This window comes from Ovis aries, chromosome 3, assembly GCF_016772045.2.
Source record: "Ovis aries strain OAR_USU_Benz2616 breed Rambouillet chromosome 3, ARS-UI_Ramb_v3.0, whole genome shotgun sequence".
NCBI classification, from domain to species: Eukaryota; Metazoa; Chordata; class Mammalia; order Artiodactyla; family Bovidae; genus Ovis; species Ovis aries.
Window position 1 is genome coordinate 200,342,361 of NC_056056.1, and position 20,318 is coordinate 200,362,678.

General features: G+C 41.5%; 1 protein-coding gene across 1 annotated transcript in view; it reads left to right on the forward strand.

The window, feature by feature from the left end:
- The window catches only part of RERG (RAS like estrogen regulated growth inhibitor), a 139,256-nt gene that overhangs the window by 42,380 nt on the left and 76,558 nt on the right, over positions 1–20,318 (forward strand). The gene's annotated exons all lie outside the window — the stretch shown is intronic.

The following is a 20,318-nucleotide window of genomic DNA, read 5'->3' on the forward strand; positions in this document are numbered from 1 at the left end:
ACCACTTTCCCTCCCCTCCTCCCCCTTCCTCCTCCTCCTCCAACCACTTTCCCTCCCCTCCTCCCCCTTCCTCCTCCTCCAACCACTTTCCCTCTCCTCCTCCCCCTCCTTCCTCCTCCTCCAACCACTTTCCCTCCCCTCCTCCCCCTTCCTCCTCCTCCAACCACTTTCCCTCCCCTCCTCCCCCTTCCTCCTCCTCCAACCACTTTCCCTCCCCTCCTCCCCCTTCCTCCTCCTCCAACCACTTTCCCTCCCCCTCCCCCTCCTTCCTCCTCCTCCAACCACTTTCCCTCCCCCTCCCCCTCCTTCCTCCTCCTCCAACCACTTTCCCTCCCCTCCTCCCCCTTCCTCCTCCTCCAAGCACTTTCCCTCCTCCTCCTCCCCCTTCCTCCTCCTCCTCCAAGCACTTTCCCTTCCCTTCCTCCTCTGACCTTTCCTTCTCTTCCTTTCCTCCTTCTCCATGCTCTTCTCTTCTCCTTCATCTCTTTGACACCAAGACAAATTCTCTAAGTAGTATATCAGATTGATATTCACCATTTTCTTTTCCTTTTAACCTTTTCCTCCCCAGAAGATTTAAAGCGTTAGAATTTATTGTGCATTGCTTTTTTATTTTTTCCCCCATGGGGGGTTAATCTTTATCTTGAGCCAAGAAGGACTCGGCAAACTTCCAGACACCATGGATGGCTATGAAAGCAGCACAGGAGAAAGAATCAGCAATTTCATTTCTTAATGTTGTCATCATGCTAGTAATTTCTTTTTGAAAAAAATTTTATTTATTTTTATTTTTTTTTATTTTGCTCTTTCTTTTTAATTTTTTTTTCTTTACTATGCTGTATTGGTTTTGTCATACATTGACATGAATCCACCATGGGAATTGCTTTACAATGCTGTGCTGGTTTCTGCCATACATCAACATGAATCAGCCATAGGTGTACACATGTCTCTTCTCTCTTGAACCTCCTTCCCATCTCCCACCCCATCCCACCCCTCTAGGTTGTCACAGAGCACCAGACTGAGCTCACTGTGCTATCAACTTCCCATTAGCTGTCTATTTCACACACCATCATGCACTAGCATTTCTTAATTGCAGTAACAAGGACTATGATAATAATACAAGAAGATCTCTTAAAATCATTATTTTCCCCAGAGTCCAACCTCAGAATTTTTGCCTAAGATACCTTTTGTTGTTGTTTTTCAGTCACTAAGTCATGTCTGACTCTTTTGCGACCTCATGGACTATATGGCCCACCAAGCTCCTCTGTTCATGGGATTTCCCAGGCAAGAATATGGGAGTGAGTTGCTGTTTCCTTCTCCAGGGGATCTTCCTGACCCAGGGATTGAACCTGCACCTCCTGCCTTGGCAGGCAGATTCTTTACCACAGCCCCCCAGGAAGCCCAAGATACCCTATTATTGCTCAAAAGTGATGCCATTGCTTTCACACATATTAAAGAGGTTTCTTGACAATAAATGAAATATTTTCCTCCAGTGAAAAGTAGTGGCTTCCCAGCAGATCCAGGGGAATGAGGGATTCTAAGAGTGAATTTTCACTGATTTGAACTGCAAGCTCCCTATGGAATATTCCTTCCCATCTTTGTTTCCCCTGTCAAATGATTCTCAGTCTTTGGGAGCACATTAGAATTAGGTTGGGGGAGCTTTCAAAATCTTGATGTCTAGATCACAGCCAAGACCAATGCTAGAGGGGACTGTTACAGGGAGAGGTTACTAATTTCATAACTCCAAAGGAGACATGGATGATGAGAAATGACTAAGAACTCTCATGGAAGGCCAAATGATTACATGGTTATAAATTTGGCACCTGCCTTGCTATATCACCTTCTCCTTACATGGAGACAGTATAGTGGATCAAGTGATGATTAGACTCTGGAATCAGACCCAGATAAGAACTACTACTGCTGCCTGCAATCCTGGAGCAATGCCCTTGGCCTCTCTGGCCCTCAATTCTCTCATCTGTAAGTGGGATAATTTACCTAATGCATATATGTCCCATGAAATTTCAGCAAGAATACATTTTAAAAGCACACACCTGATCTGTGACACTCCCCAAGAACCTGGTAAATGATGAAGGCCTTCTTTAGCTTGATAATGGTCCCACACCTTGTTTCTGTTCCTATAAACTCAAACGGATGATCCAGTGCTCACACTTCTCTTTTGCGCCCCTATAGTTTTATTATTGTTTTTATTCTAACCATGAGAAGCTATCTCCTTGTTTACTAGGCAAAGTAATATATATCCTTCCAGGCTTAGCTTGCTTTCTGTGTGTGAAGCATTCTTCCACTTCTCTAATCTGGAGGAGGGCATGGCTACCCACTCCGTAATCTTGCCTGGAGAATCCCATGGACAGAGGAATCTAATGGGCTGCCATCCTTAGAGTCGCAAACAGTCAGACAAAACTGAAGCAACTGAGCCCACATGCAATCAGACTTAAGTTTTCTTTTGGCAATTTTTCTCCTGAAATTTATACCTTCCTTGAAAAGTGTAAAGAGTATGCTGTTTATTAAAAGACTCATCTATCTTCCCACTGAGGCTTCTCCAGTGGCTCAGCAATAAAGCATCCACCTGTAATGCAGGAGATACCAGTTCGATCCCAGTGTTGGAGAGATCCCCTGCAGGAGGAACTGGCAACCCACTCCACTCCTGGAAAATCCCTTAGACAGAGGACCATGGCGGGCTACAGTACATGGGGTTGCAGAGTCAGACATGACTGAGCAACTGAGCATGCATGCATGCTATATTCCCACTAGATTCTAGTTACTAAGGCAAGAATTAAGTGATTTTGCTTAATGCCCTAGTGCCAAGTATAATACCCAGAACAGAATAACTGTTCAATAAATATTTTTTGAATGAATGGGAACGAATGAGTTCCTTTAATACAGTTTTCACACACACACACACACACACACACACACACACACACACAAAAGGCTGGAGTTTCCCAGAATGCTGTTATGAGTCAGAAAGGAGAAGAAGACGTAGACCTCCAAAGGTGGAGATTATCTGGTAGGTAGAGGAAAGAAACTTGCAAGTTGAAAAGAGGTGGCCCAAAACCACTGACCTCTCGAGGAAAACTGGTTTTTGTGTTTTGTTTGTTTGTTTTGCCATGCAGCGTATCAGATCTAGTTCCTCAACCAGGGATCAAACCCTTCCCCAGTGCAGTGGACGCACAGAGTCTTAACCACTGGACCACCAGGGAAGTTCCAGGAAAAAATGTTTTGATTGTTCTTTGAGGGTTCAAATTCTATTTCATTAAATTTGAGCGAACTCTGGGAGATAGTTAAGGACAGGGGAGCCTGGCATGCTGCAGTCCATGGGTTCACAAAGAGTTGGATCCCAGCTTAGGTACTGAATAAGAACAACAAATTAAACTGAATTGCAAACTTCCTGAGGGATTTCATATCCACTTTGGCCTCCTTATCCACTGATTCTCACGCTGTCAGTGTATACTGTAATTATCTGGGAGCTTTAAAAAAAATCTTTGACCACATCCTAGACCCAGCATCAGTATTTTTTGAAGTCCCCCTCTACCTTCAATGAGGAGCCAATATTGAGAGCTATTGCCTAGCACAGAATCCAGCTTAGTTTGTTGCCCACAGTAGAGGTTTATAGTCTGTTTTCTAATTGCATAACTGAATCTCTCACTCATTATCTAACTCTTTCCTAGCTTATCATAGCTGAGAATGAGAGCAAATAGCAGTGTTTTCCAAATAGTGAATTAATCAACCCTACAAATCTTCAAAACAGACAGGAGCAACTAATTTGTAGCTTTGGGGAATACATGTTTGTTATTACTATTTTTTTTTGCATGTTCTCATCTTTGCTGTCAAATTAATATATTATGTTCTTAGAGTAGTCAGACAACTCTAGAACTACTGTGGCAGAAGATGGTGATTTAGGAAGGGAAATAGAGCAATGGGAGCCTCTGTTTCTGCCAGTTGATCATTCAGGTATTTAGTTACCCTTACCAAAGCAAACAGATGATTTGCCTCTTAAGAGGCCATTGACCATTCAACACATAAAGCTTAGTAGGCATTTCCCGAAACTGCTGCCCTGGAATTAATTATTAGTGTCAGTGAAGGATTTCCCAGCAACATAAGGTGAAGGGAAGAATCCCCAAGGATTGGGACTTCCCTGCTGGCAGTGGTTAAGACTTCACCTGCAATGCAGGGGGTGCGAGTTTGATCCCTGCTTAGGTAGCCAAGATCCCACATGCCCCCTGGCCAAAAGAACAGAACATGAAACAACAGAAGCAAAATTGTAACAAATTCAATAAAGAGTTTTAAAAAATGAAAACATAATTATTGTAAAAAAAAAAAGAATCCATGGGGCTCAAGGTAGCATTCACTCCCAGAAGTCAGAGAATGTTTATCATACATTTGGAGACAGGAGGTGAAGGAAGAGAAGAGATTTAAAATGAATACCACTTTTTCACTGTGGTTTCCTTACCATCTTGGAAATCAAGGAATTCTGACCTTGAAAGCGAACCTCAGAGCCAGTGGATTCATGTTGAAGCACGCAGTGCCAGTGTGCTACTGATGGCTTCTGCGACACTTGCATGCCATGGAGGGACACTCTTAAAAGCTCATCTTTCATTAGCATTCCTTGAGAGGGTGGATAAGATGTGCCTTATAGATTGGCACAGATGAATATCATTAAGGAGATTGACTTTGCATTGTTCAGAAGTGCGTTACCATAGAAGAAGCAGTTTAACTCTTTCATCTTCACAAACCTTGCATGTCTGACGCCCTGTGTGTTATGAAGATAGGGAATATTTGTACTAGCTTTCTATTGCTGTATAACACGTTTTTGCACATTTAGTGGAGAAGGCAATGGCACCCCACTCCAGTACTCTTGCCTGGAAAATCCCATGGACGGAGGAGCCTGGAGGGCTGCAGTCCGTGGGGTCGCTGAGGGTCGGACACGATTGAGCGACTTCACTTTCACTTTTCACTTTCATGCACTGGAGAAGGAAATGGCAACCCACTCCCAGTACTCTTGCCTGGAGAATCCCAGGGACGGGGGAGCCTGGTGCACTGCCGTCTATGGGATCGCACAGAGTCAGAAACGACTGAAGTGACTTAGCAGCAGCAGCAGCAATGGCTTCACACAATTCCTACTTATGATCTCAGTTTTCATGGGACAGGTGTCTAGGATCATCTCAGATGGGTCCTCTGCTAAGGGGTCATCTTAGATGGGTTCTCTTCTCAGGATCTCAATCCAGGAATCGCTGGCATACAGTTTCATTGAGAGGCTTGACTAAGGATAAAATCTGCTTCTAAGCTCACTTAGGATTTTCATAGAATATATTGCCTTGCTGCTGTGTGTCTGAGGTCCCCATTCCCATGCTGACTGTCAGCCGGGGTCCTCTGTCAGCTCTAGACGTGCCCGTAGGTCCTTGCCACGCAAGCTTCCTGCAACATGGCAGCTTACTTCTTCAAACCCAGCCAGGGACTCTCTCTCATCCCAGTTTTGTGTAACGTATGATTATGGGATGGACATTCCAACACCTTTGCCATATTTCATTGACTCAAAGCCAAACACAGGCTTTACACTCAAGAAGATGGGTGGTGGAGTGGCTTATACATGTTGTGACTCAATGCTGTGACTGTATTGTGTGTGTTGACCACAATATTCTGAACAGGCATTTTACTGAAGTTGTTGATTTATTAGAACCAACCCAGTAAAGTTGGCATCGTGTGGAGTAGAAGAGAAAGCCCTGGGATTAATGTGCTTTGCAATCACATATCTCCATGGCCTTCGACTAGTTACTTAAATTCTGAGGCTCAGTTTTATTTCCAGTAAAGTGGGAACAACTAACATCTGCTCTATAGAGCTGTAAACATAAAATTACACAGGCATTTGGAAATTCCTGTATGTTGTCCAATCAATCTTAGTTTCCATTAAAAAGCATGATCAGTAGAGATTATTTTAGTATGTCTGTGTTCTTTAATCCCAAAATCAAGTCAACAGATTAAATTCTTCTTTAACTCAATATCTGGAATTTTAGCAACCTATCTGGCAACAATATAACTTATTTTCTCTAGCTAGTATGAATTCCCATATGGAGGGAAAGCCTTCTGTTGAATTCTCCAGGGCCAGATTATGTAGAGGGAAAAATAATCAGACAAACTGAGGTAATTTAATTACCCACAACTTTTCCCTCTCTACAAAAAGGGTGAAAGAAGCACATTTTTTTAAACGTGAAGTTAATAATGAAAGTCTTAGAATATCAAGCTTTAACTCACAGAATTCTATCCCAGTCCATACTATTCCTTTTTAAGGAATGCATTTGAGGTTTAACTTGTTAACAGGTACTATTTAAGAATATAGAACATACCTTCAGAGCAAAGAAACTAAATATTTTGTATTCTATATTCTAGTTGTTGAAACATTGCATGATTTGGATTCAAAGTATGTGTATTCTGGCAACTGCGGCAATCAACATCAGATCTAAGTGTTTTAGGGGGAAAGGATATTATATAAATATAGCCACAAGGAAAAAAAATACCATGGACATGCACCCTTCCCTAAGATGTTGCCTGCTTGGGAATAAAGTAAATATTGGGGAAATTATATGGAGGCTTTTTGTGCCATGCATAAGAAACACACATGTCTGTGTTTCACAAATTACTGGGGCTGCTTTTCTGTCACTTTCCATTAGAGTTGGGTTAAGAGAAAATAAAATTATATGTAAGACAGAATATCCTTTATGCCTGCCACCACTCTTCTCTGTGGTATTTCAAATTTTGTCACGTAAGGAAGACATTATGAGTATCTCCGTTCATACTCTGAAAGAACTCCTGAGGGTTAGCCCACTTAAGAAGTATAGTTGCCCCCAAACTGACTCAGTAATATGCGTTTTTCATAATTCACCTCTGACGTCTTTAGTAACACACACTCTGTCATTGTGATTTGCTGTCATTGGATGCTATTAAATTCATCAGTTCAAACACACTCTCTTCCCAGGTTTACAGCTTGTAATAATGACCTAGATCTGCGTGCATTCCTGATGCATTAGGCTGGTATGATCACGTAGCATGCATAGGGAAAGTTAACTGGGTTTAAACGCTCAGGCATTGTGACTTACTGTGTCTTCTCTAAGAAAAATGTCATGGGTCAGATTTCTTTCTTTTTTCTTTTTTTTGGAAGAAGCAAGCCAAAAGTTTAGAAAAATCAACAACATCCATTTGAGGAGAAATAAGACCTGCTTTCCTGCAAAACTAGTCCTACATACAAAGGAGCATCTTTCCCTTTATGTTTGAACGAGGCCCATTTAGTTTCATTACCTGTCACTATGGTGCTGATATATTATTTTCATCATAGAAATGTATAAAATATAGACATTTTTAAAAGATGAGATTAAAATTAATAGAAAGAACAGTTTGATTTTTTTTTTCCTGCGTCCCTTGGAAGACTGTTGGTGTGGGTGAGGAAATGGGATGAAAGCTGTGGCGACTCACTCTTTTCTTCTGTTCTCTGATTGGTGCTCCCCATCACATTCTGACAGGCGAGTGTCATCGGGTTTGATGTTGGGTGTCTTGGTTACAGGAGATGAGGAGTGACAGCGCTGTAGAGTACATTTCCATAAATTCACATCATATACTTAATTTTTAGAAACATTAGTTGGCTTCCTACAAAAATTTGATAGTAGGACAGAGAAGTGATGGCAGAGATATTAGGGCTTTTCATTAGACTCTTCAGAAAAGATGAAGGGATACATAGTTGAAATAACTAATGAGAACCTCCTGTAGAGCACAGAGAATTCTACTCAGAACTCTGTGGTGACCTAAATGAAGTGAGTGAAAGTCATTCAGTCACGTCTGACTCTGCGACCCTATGGACTATACAGTCCGTGGAATTCTCCAGGCCAAGATACTGGAGTGGGTAGCCTTTCCCTTCTCCAGGGGAATCTTCCCAACCCAGGATTAGAACCCAGGTCTCCTGAATTGCAGGCAGATTCTTTGCCCGCTAAGATACAGGGAAGCCCAAGAAACCTGGAGCAGGTAGCCTTTCCCTTCTCCAGGGGATCTTCCCGACCCAGGGATCGAACTGGGGTCTCCTGCATTGCAGGCAGATTCCTTACCAACTGAGCTATCAGGTGACATAAATGGGAAGGAAATCTAAAACAGAGGAGTGATATGTAAATATATAACTGATTCACTCTGGTGTACAGCAGAAACTAATGTAACATTGTAAAGCAACTATACTCCAGACAACCTGGAGGGATAGGTGGGGAGAGAGACAGGAGGGGTGTTCAGGATGGAGGGGACACATGAATGCCTATGGCTGATGCATACTGATGTATGGAAAAAATCATCACAGTACTTTATCATCCAGTTGAAATAAATAAGTATATTAAAAAAAAAAACAAACCCTGAGCATTATTCCCAGCTGGGTTCATGGCAGGCTAATCCTAAAATGTATGAGTTTACGCTTAATCAGGATGAGCTTTTTCTTCTACCCTATTCATGGGCCTGTGTAAGAACTTTGCTTTTTATGGATTTAGGATAAACTGTAATAAAACAATAGAAACAGAAAGACTAGAGATCTCTTTAAAAAAAAATTAGAGATACCAAGGGAACATTTCATGCAAAGATGGACTCAATAAAGGACAGAAATGGTATGGACCTAAGAGAAGCAGAAGATATTAAGAAGAGTTGGCAAGAATACACAGAAGAATTATAGAAAAAAGATCTTCACGACCCAGATAATCATGACGGTGTGATCACTCACCTAGAGCCGGACATCCTGGAATGCAAAGTGGGCCTTAGGAAGCATCACTACAAACAAAGCTAGTGGAGGTGATGGAATTCAGTTGAGCTATTTCAGATCCTAAAAGATGCTGCTGTGAAAGTGCAGCACTCAATATGCCAGCAAATTTGGAAAACTCAGCAGTGGCCACAGGACTGGAAAAGGTCAGTTTTCATTCCAGTCCCTAAGAAAGGCAATGCCAAAGAATGTTCAAGCTACTGCACAATTGTATTCATCTCACATGCTAGCAAAGTAATGCTCAAAATTCTCCAAGCCAGGCTTCAACAGTATGTGAACCGTGAACTTCCAGATGTTCAAGCTGGTTTTAGAAAAGGCAGAGGAACCAGAGATCAAATTGCCAACATCTGCTGGATCATTGAAAAAAAAGAATTCCAGAAAAACATCTACTTCTGCTTTATTGACTATGCCAAAGCCTCTGACTGTGTGGATCACAATAAACTGTGGAAAATTCTGAAAGAGATGGGAATACCAGACCACCTGACCTGCCTCCTGAGAAATCTGTATGCAGGTCAGGAAGCAACAGTTAGAACTTGACATGGAACAATGGACTGTTTCCAAAATGGGAAAGGAGTACGTCAAGGCTGTCTATTTAAATTATATGCAGAGTACATCATGAGAAACACTGGGCTGGATGAAGCACAAGCTGGAATCAAGATTGCCGGGAGAAATATCAATAACCTCAGATATGCAGAGGGCACCACCCTTATGGCAGAGAGTGAAGAACTAAATAGCCTTTTGAGGAGAGTGAACAAGTTAGCTTAAAGTTCAAGAGTCAGAAAAGTAAGATCATGGCATCTGGTTCCATGCAGTTCAGTTCAGTTCAGTTCAGTTGAGTCGCTTAGTCTTGTCCGACTCTTTGCAACCCCATGAACCACAGCACGCCAGGCTGCCCTGTATATCACCAACTCCCGGAGTCTACCCAAAACCATGTCCATTGAGTCGGTGATGCCATCCAACCATCTCATCCTCTGTCATCACCTTCTCCTGCCCTCAATCTTTCCTAGCATCAGAGTCTTTTCAAATGAGTCAGCTCTTCACATCAGGTGGGCAAAATATTGGAGTTTCAGCTTCAACATCAGTCCTTACAATGAACACCCAGGACTGATCTCCTTCAGGATGGACCGATTGGATTTCCTTGCAGTCCAAGGGACTCTCAAGAGTCTTTTCCAACACCGCAGTTCAAAAGCATCAATTCTTCAGTGCTCAGCTTTCTTCACAGTCCAACTCTCACATCCATACATGACCACAGGAAAACCATAGCCTTGACTAGACAGACCTTTGGTGACAAAGTAATGTCTCTGCTTTTTAATATGCTGTCTAGGTTGGTCATAACTTTTCTTCCAAGGAGTAAGCATCTTTTAATTTCATTGCTACAGTCACCATCTGCAGTGATTTTGGAGACCAGAAAATAAAGTCTGACACTGTTTCCCCATCTATTTGCCATGAGGTGATGGGACCAGATGCCATGATCTTAGTTTTCTGAATGTTGAGTTTTAAGCCAACTTTTTCACTCTCCTCTTTCCCTTTCATCAAAAGGCTATTTAGTTCTTCTTCACTTTTTGCTATAAGGGTGGTATCATCTGCATATCTGAGGTTATTGATATTTCTCCCAGCAATCTTGATTCCAGCTTGTGCTTCTTCCAGTCCAGCGTTTCTCACGATGTACTCTGCATATAAGTTAAATTAGCAGGGTGACCATATACAGCCTTGACGTACTCCTTTTCCTATTTGGAACCAGTCTGTTGTTCCATGTCAAGTTCTAACTGTTGCTTCCTGACTTGCATATAGGTTTCTCAAGAGGCAGGTCAGGTGGTCTGCTATTCCCATCTCTTTCAGAATTTTCCACAGTTTATTGTGATCCACACAGTCAAAGGCTTTGACATAGTCAATAAAGAAGAAATAGATGTTTTTTCTGGAACTCTCTTGCTTTTTCCGTGATCCATCGGATGTTGGCAATTTGATCTCTGGTTCCTCTGCCTTTTCTAAAACCAGCTTGAACATCTGGAAGTTCACGGTTCACGTATTGCTAAAGCCTGGCTTAGAGAATTTTGAGCATTACTTTCCTAGCGTGCAAGATGAGTGCAATTGTGTGGTAGTTTGAGCATTCTTTGGCATTGCCTTTCTTTGGGATTGGAATGAAAACGGACCTTTTCCAGTCCTGTGGCTACTGCTGAGTTTTCCAAATTTGCTGGCATACTGAGTGCAGCACTTTCACAGCATTGTCTTTCAGGATTTGAAATAGCTCAACTGGATTCCATCACCTCCACTAGCTTTGTTCCCAATATTTCATGGCAAATAGATGGGGAAACAGTGGAAACAGTGGCTGACTTTGTTTTTTGGAGCTCCAAAATCACTGTGGATGGTGATTGCAGCCATGCAATTAAAAAACACTTATTCTTTGGAAGGAAAGTTATGACCAACCTAGACAGTATATTGAAAAGCAGAGACATAACTTTGCAAACAAAGGTCCGTCTAGTCAAGGCTATGGTTTTTCCAGTGGTCATGTATGGATGTGAGAGCTGGACTATAAAGAAAGCTGAGTGCTGAAGAATTGATGCTTGTGAACTGTGGTGTTGGAGAAGACTCCTGAGAGTCCCTTGGACTGCAAGGAGATCCAACCAGTCCATCCTAAAGGAGATCAGTCCTGAGTGTTCAGGACACCACTGAGCAGCTGAACTGAACTGTAATAAAATAATTTTTCTAAAATGATATATGCAGGTCTGTTATTTAAAGAATAAAAAACATCTTAATAGCTTTCTAATTCTTTTTGACATCTCATAATGACAAATTGTAAAATAAACATACTCTAAGGCATAAAACTTTACATAACATCAGGGAAAATACTCTTCCTGTGTTAGAAATTGTACACCTGAACTAGAAATTTGGATTGAATGCCATATTTCCTGCCTTGTTTGGTTTTCTTTAACAATAGAGATATTGTTGTTTAGCTGCTTTTGTTCCTAGCACATGAAGAGATACTCATTGGTGACCTTCGTTACCCCTTGTGAGACCAATGGCAGCTGAGAGAGTCCTTTTCAAGGTTTTGTTTTATTTTTTCCTTCTTTGTTGTTATGCTCAGCTGTGTCCGACTCTGCAACACGATGGACTGTAACCCGCCAGGCTCCTCTGTCCATGGAATTTTTCAGGCAAGAATGCAGGAGTGGGTAGTTGTTCCCTGTGCCAGGGGATCTTCAAAAGATCGAACTCGCATCTCTGGTGTCTCCTGCATTGGCAGGCAGATTCTTTACCAATGTACCACCTTCCAAGGTGTAATGTGACCTGAAAGTCGCTCAAGAGTGTCCAGCTCTGCGACCCCACAGACTGTAGCCTGCTAGGCTCCTCTCTCCATGGAATTCTGCTGGCAAGAATACTGGAGTGAGTAGGGGTTCCCTTCTCTAGGAGATCTTCCCAATCCAGGGATCAAACCCCAGTCTCCCCCATTGCAGGTGGATTCTTTACCAGCTGAGCCACAAGGGAAGCCCAAGAATACTGAAGTGGGTTGCCATTTCCTTCTCCAAACAATTGAGATAAACGCTTACATGTTTTGGCTGCCAAAAAGAAAGACTTTTGTGTATCAGGATATATTTCAGGAAGATGGCAGAAATTTTTGAGTTGCAAAAAGACAGATAATGAGTGTACATTACACATTTAAATTTGTAAACAAAATTATTTTTATTTAGCATTTACTTTTTAAAATTCTAAACTAAATTGCTTAGTCAGTGTTAGTACTCTAGTGCTTTCTTAATCACAGATTATTATATGTTCTGTTTGTGCCACAGGTTTATGTTAAAATTTAAATAGCATCATGACTAAAAAGATTTTTTAAACCATAAAAAATGATATGATATGAATTATTACATTATATATTATTATATACATTATTATTACATTTCAAGTTATTATTACCTTCACTGGAATTTATGTCTTTCAGCCCACATATCTTCCATCATACTTTTTCATAATGTTTGGACACAAATCTCCCTTTAATACCTTCTCAATGAGATAATGTCTATAAAATATTTTGAGGTCATCAGGAAGTGAAAGATCACTGTTGTTAAGTCAGAACATAAAGATGAACTGTTTATATCACTCATTGTTGATGTCATTCTGAAATCAACATGTCTATGTAGAAAACACATGTTTTGCAGTTTGGCAATTGACTCATCTTTCCTAGAATTATATATAGCTTAATGGCTTTAGAGGAGGAGAGGAAAAAAAAAAAGATATGTACTTTAGGATGTGATCTTACATCTTTGAGTCAATATTTTATTTTATTTTATTTTTTTTAACTTCTGAGATTCTTACTAGCGAACAGACTTCCTTTGGTTCCAGTATGTTTAACCCTTGGCAGGACTTGCTTTGTATGGATGGATAGTTCTTTTAGCAAGGAGCCAGGAGGCCTTTTTCAAGCTTAATCTGCCAGTTAGTTCTTCTTCTGAGATAAAATTGTCTCATGAACTATAATTTAATTCTTCAAAGTGTAAAAGAGAGGGACTTCCCTGGTGGTCCGGTGGCTAAGATGCTGTACTTAGGGGCTCAGGTTCCATCCCTGGTTGGGGATTAGATCTCACATGCTGCTGCTAACAGTTCTCATGCCGCATATGGAAGATCCCACATGCCACAACTGAGACCTGGCACAGCCAAATAAATAAAATAAAAATAAATATTTTTAAATGCCTTCTCATCATAATTTTTATAAAAGAAAGTGACTGAATTTCCTGGTGGCTCCTGTCAGTGGTCACAGTGACACTCTCCCAAACTTTACTGTATGAATACCAGAACCATTTGGCCATACCTTTGTAACAACCTCCCTGGGCATTTTTCACCTGGCTATAAGTATGACCTCACTTCTCACCTTCTTTTTCCCATTCTCCACTCTCTTCTCATTGATGTAAATTTAGAGAGCCATCTCAGCAGGCTTTTGTCTTTTCCTTTCTTCCTATATGGGATGGAGAGTATGTACCCTAACATTTACAGAGCTATTCTGATGTTCCAGGAATTGTTCTGAACATTATATATATATAAATAAATTTATGCTATAACAGCTCTATGAAAGTTAGCATTATCCCTTGCTTATTGATGGGGAAATTGAGGAGGGGGGGTTAATTTTAAGGAAGTGGCACAACCAAGATTTCAAACCTAGCAACACGGGCACCAGCGCTCTGTACTATGTCTCTGTTGTTCAGCGTCCAGCTCCTGGTGGCCCCATGGGCACATGGCTTCCCTGTCCTTCACTATCTCCCAGAGTCGGCTCAAATTCACTTGAGTTGGTGATGCAATCTCCCTATAATTATTTACTGTTCTGTCTTTAAGTCTTCAAAGCCCAACTATTAGGCAGCTTGATAAATGGCATATCTGTGAACACAAACAAGGAAACAAACCCCATGCCAGCTTTTGAATTGGATGTGGAATTTCATAAAAGTGTCCTAGCTTACTATTTCACATATTGTTTAGATTGTTAAAATTCTTCATGACAGAGAGGACTCCTTTACTAGCGATTGGGTTCCTGGGTTAAATCCACATGACTCAGTCATTATGGGAATGGCTCATGGCCTCTACTGGGAGGTTTGATGGCTTTCTTTGGATTGCTATGTATATGCTGGTTCTAAATGAAATCAGAGTCAGCGTCTTGGAGGCAGAAGGTGAACCAAAAACAGATTTTCGAAGCTATTGATGTCTGTGCTTGGTTTCTTCTCAAGGGAAAAAAATAAATAAGTGTAAAAAACAAATGTCTGAATACAATAGAATTGTCACTCTTCATCATTTGTACATGTGACAAGAATTGAGACTGAGAATGCATGAGATATCTTTATAATTCATGGCCTGCCTAAAAAACTAGGAGCAACCTGGCTGTGTGGTCCTATTCCCCAGTTTGCACAAAGAATACTGAACCTAACTGTGCATGCATGAAGTTATTTTTGGTCCCATGTAGTTTCTTTGTATTTTGTTGCTTGAGGAGAGGTGTGTCCAGGTCCAAGCATTGCAGCACTGAAAAGGGTCCCATATCCCAGCCTGTCTCATTCTCCACAAGACACTCTACACCCTTATCCTTAAGGACTAAAGAGCCACAGGTCTCTTCTGAAACTTCTTCCTGCTGGACAGGGGCCTCAGACCCTGGCCCATCTTAGAGGTATAGAAGTCCCTCGCTGACTCTTACAAGGACCTGGGCCACTTTCTGCTGGAATGGGCTGAATTCCTTGAGCTATGAGCCTTACTTCAAATTGTTGGAACCTAAAAGACACAAACTTAACCAAAAAGTTTAAGGTCAAAAGAATAAGGGAAAGAACAACAATAGCCACTGAGGGGCCTAAGAGGGGAAGAAACCAGGTGAACTTTGGGCTTTCTTAACTGTTAACCAGACGAGGGAAGTGATACTTCCCTGCCAAATTTATGAAGCTGCTCTGCCTGGGTATATAGCAGTTGGGGCAAATTCTGGACAAAAGATATCAATAGACTAAAAAATCAACTGCCACTTCTGAAGAGCCCTGAACAAAAGCGGGTACTACTCATGCCCCTCACACACAATACCACCTAAAGGGTGGGCCAACCACCTAATCCACCCCTCCCGCTTGACCCCTGCACACACCCCTACCCTATATAAGGAACAAACTCACCTCCACCTTGGGGAGCAAGCAAGGGAACCTGTTGTTTGTTCTGACTCCCTACTGCTGCAGCAGGGGCCCCAAGAAAGCCTTGCCTGGAAAAAAAAAAAGAATACTGGATAATTCTGCTTTTCTCTTTGAAAGCTAGGGCCCCCACCCCCAGTTCCATGCCTTGCCAAATCAGAAGGGGAAAATATGTCCCCATGGAGTCTTCATGAGGCTTTTACCACTGAGTGAGGCTGACAGTCACCTCGGGTTTATCAGCAGTGCTGTGAACGAGCTTGAGTCACCCAGCTTCTAGCAGACAGGAGGGCTCCACATTTTCCCTGTTGCCCTCAGCCAGTATGACTTCAGTCTCCAAGCCTGTGCCTCCAGTTGGAGGCTGTTGGGGATGATTTATTAGATTTGCCTTAAGGGTGTAAAGTTTTGCGTCTGAACATTCTTGGCCACAGCCTGGGCAGCTACTGCTCACAGGAAGCTTGGCTGTTGGGATTGCAGAGAGGCAGGGCTCCTTCTCCTGCCAGAGTCAGAGCTGGGGCCTCAGGCCTCCCCACTCAGGGCCGCAGATCTCCCCCTCTCCCTGCTGCACTCCAGGACAGGAAGGGGTGGTTTGAAGAGGGCTCCTGAGGGCCTGAATGGCCTTATGAAGGGGTTCTCAGGATCCGCAGTGGATGTGACTTATAGGTTCATTTCATGTGGAAAATCAGGCTGCAGCTTTATCTTTTTTTTTAATTTTCATTGAAGTATATTTGATTTACACTGTCATGTTAATTTGATGCACAGCAAAGTGATTCAGTTATAGATAGATAGATAGATAGATAGATAGATATTCTTTTGCAGATTATTTTCCCTGATGTGCTGTGCTGTGCTAACTCACTTCAGTTGTGTCTGATTCTTAAAACCCCATGGACTATAACCCACCAGGCTTCTCTGTTCATGGAGGGAGGTTGCCATGCCCTCCTCCAGGGAATCTTCCCAACCCAGAGATTAAACCCACATCTCTTACGTCTCCTGCATTGGCAAGGAGGTTCTTAACCACTGTACCACCACCACCTGGGAAACCCATTATAGTTTACTACAAAATATTGAGTATAGTTTCCTGTGCCATGCAATAAGCCCTTGTTTTTTTATCAATTATACACACGCACACACACACACACACACACACACACACACACACATATTTCAGAGAAGGCAATGGCAACCCACTCCAGTACTATTGCCTGGAAACTCTCATGGATGGAGGAGCCTGGTAGGCTGCAGTCCATGGGGTCACTGAGAGTTGGACACAACACAGTGACTTCACTTTCACTTTTCACTTTCATGCATTGGAGAAGGAAATGGCAACCCACTCCAGTGTTCTTGCCTGGAGAATCCCAGGGACGGCGGAGCCTGGTGGGCTGCCATCTATGGGGTCCCACAGAGTCGGACACGACTGATGTGACTTAGCAGCAGCATACATATGTGTGTGTGTGTATGTATGTGTATATATATATACATGTACATGTTAATCCCAAACTCCTAATTTATTACTCCTAATATTTTTTGACTTTATTGGTGGCTCAGATGGTAAAGAATCAGGCTACCTGGGTTCAATGCTGGAGGCTGGGGTTCAGTCCCTGGGTCAGCAAGGTCCCCTGGAGAAGGAAATGGCTACCCATTCCACTAGTCTTTCCTGGAGAATTCCATGAACAGAGGAGCCTGGTGGGGTACAGTCCATGGGGTCCCAAAGTGTTGGACACACTTTAATACATCTTTGTAATTTTACAATTTAAAAACCATTATGCACTTCCTATATCAGTCTTTTACAGTAAAATTCCAAGATCTCCTGTGAAATGACATTCTTCTCTGTTTGAAAGGGTAGTCTTACATGAGATTTTTTGACTTTTCAGTCTAGAAAAAGTTCAATTCTAGCCAAGAAATACTGTTTTTATTTTTTTTAAAAATTATTTTCTTTCACTGGAAACCTCCCCAGCTATGTTCATATAGGTGAATTTCTTGTCTCTTCTTTCTTCTCCCCCAACTACTAAACTCAACCCATCTGCTTTTCATTACAACTTTGGCCTGGCCACTGACCCTGATGATCTGGTCCAAGCTTGGGAAGTGCTGTTCTATGCGCTTCCAGACATGATTGAAGCTCCCGCTGTGTGGTGGAGAAGCTGCAAGAAAGCATGACCAGAATTGCAGCTGCCCACACTGTATCCCTCAGTGCCTCATTTAGCTTTCTCTGTTGATCGGTAATTTTCTCTATGAAAAGCCATGAGTCACTCTGTTGTGGCTTTCAGAGATGGCAATTGGAATGAGAAAACCTGTGGGCATTTTCTCACACATCTCTTAATGTCTTGATATTTTGGGATGTTACATGGCAGCAAGCAAATGTTTCCTAACAATTTTTTGGAGAAAGAGGCAACCTAAATTTGGAAGTTAATGCATTCAGGGGAATAAGCCAGACACTTCAATTTTTTTTTAATGGAAATTCACAAAATCTACACACTTAACTGCAGTATGGTGGGACAGGCGGTTGCTTTCACCCAGGTACAGAACTCTCATCCTGGCTTGAACAGAGATTGCTAGCAGAGACCTTAATGCAGTTCTACAGTTTAATTTATTAATAGTTAGATAAAAACAGTACGTAGCACTAGCTTTCAGCCTTGCTCCAAATTACACTGGTTTTGAAGATCCTTCCCTTCTAAACTGCCTTTGAGACTGCAAAAAAGTTATGGCTGATGAGGTAAGAGAAAATCACTACTGTTTTTAGAAGCAATTGAATTTAATTAATATAATACAAATTTAATTCTGACAATAGAAGAGTTCAATTTGGTCCCAGCTAAGTAGTAGCCACCCTCAGGCACTTCTGTGGTGGTTCAGTGGTAAAGAATCCACCTGTCAATGCAAGAGCCGAGGGTTGGATCCCTGGGTCAGGGAGATCCCCTGGAGAAGGAAATGGCAACCCACTCCAGTATTCTTGCCTGGGAAATCCCATGGAAATAGGAGCCTGGTGGGCATAGTCCATGGGGTTGCAAAGAGTTGGACACTACTTAGTGACAACAACAACAGCAGCCATCCTCAGCCACTCCTCCATACACACACACACACACACACACACACACGCTTACTTTCTTCCTCATCCCCTCACCCCATATAATTACACATTCTTGCTTGCTCTCTCCCTTCCTTTCCCGTTATTTCTTTTCCTTTTACATTTCTGATGTCCAAAATCTTCATTTAACTGGGACATGGGGAAATGATTGTGTTTTAGGCAACACACCAACTAAAGAAGGTAAAGTTATAATTTCAACACGAACTTTTAGTAAATAATTAAGAAACTTTTACTGTAGGTATTCACCTCTTATAACTGAGATAAAAGAGTTGACCTGATTTCTGTAACTCTAGAAAAGCACACAGTTATTTACAGATCCTCTTCAGGAAGGGCTATTTTTTTCCACATCTTTAAAAGCAGAGACATGAGTTGGTCAACAAAAGTCCTTATAGTAAAAGCTGTGGTTTTCCCAGTACTCATGTATGGATGTGAGAGATGGACCATAAAGAAGGCTGAGCCCCAAAGAATTAATGCTTTCAAACTGGTGGTGGAGAAGACTCTTGAAAGTCCGTTGGACAGCAAGGAGATCAAACTAGTTAATCCTAAAGGAAACCAGCTCTCAATATTTATTGGAAAGACTGATGCTGAAGCTGAAGCTTCAATACTCTGGCCACCTGATGCAAAGAACCAACTCACTGAAAAAGACCCTGATGCTTGGAAAGATTGAGAGTAGGAGGAGACGGCAGAGGATGAGATGGTGGGATGCCATCACCAGGTCAATGGACATAAGTTTGAGCAAACTCCAGGAGATGGTGAAGGACGTGGAAGCCTGGCGTGCTGCGATCTATGGATTTTCGAAGAATCAGATATGACTGAGCAACTGAACAACAAGGGTTGGTCCCTATACCTAATCTCCAAAACACAGAGGAATCTGGAGAATGTTGCAATGTACATGTCCTGGATGAATGTCCTGGGGTTTGTAGGAGTCAAACTTTGTTTCGGTGCAATCATTTAATTTATGTTTATGATTTGACCCTCACATCAGGTTTTGTTATCCATATTTTACAGATGAGAAAATTAATGCTCAAATATAACATGTAGCTTGTATAAGATCACATGGCAAAAGAAGAACTTGGAACTCAAATATGAATCCAAAGCATATTCTCTCCCCAAATAAAACAGTCTGTAAAATTGATGAAAAAAATAGAAAATAAATAGATGGATATTGTTTTGGGTACTTTCCTTGATACTATATTAATCATTTCTGGTATTTTAACTTTGCAGAGTATAGATCAAGCCTATTCATTACTGCCAAGGTCCCAGTCTTCATATTTTCACTACAATCCTTCAAATATGTAACAATAAATATTGTAGAAAACCCAAGAATGTCATTTTAAATGGAGTGGGGAAAGTACAAAGCTTCAGTCAGAAGAATGGTTGAAATGAATAAGAAAAATGTCATCAGTAAATTTCTAAAGACCATAAAGCTACTCTTGAATCTGTTACATTGTAGAATCAAGTTCTTAACACATAGTCAAAATGCAAGAACTGCAGAGTATCTGTCCATTATACCATTAGGCTTTCCCCTTCTTTGCTCTAATTTAGCATTAAAAATGTGAAGTCTGTTTCCTCAGTCATCCAGGGAAGGGTTTTTTAATATTTTGGGAAAAATACTGAAAAAGGCAAATCTGGAAATGATAGCATGCAAATGTCTAAATGTATGCTTCCAGCTCCCTTTGTCCCGTGTGCTCTGACTTTCTGTTAATACAACAAACAGTAAAGTGTGATATCATGTTTTTAAGCAGCAAAAATAATAGATGATAAAAATAGAAAAGAGGTGGAATGAAGAGATGTCACAATTTTAGCCTCTTATTATGTCTTTTGTTTC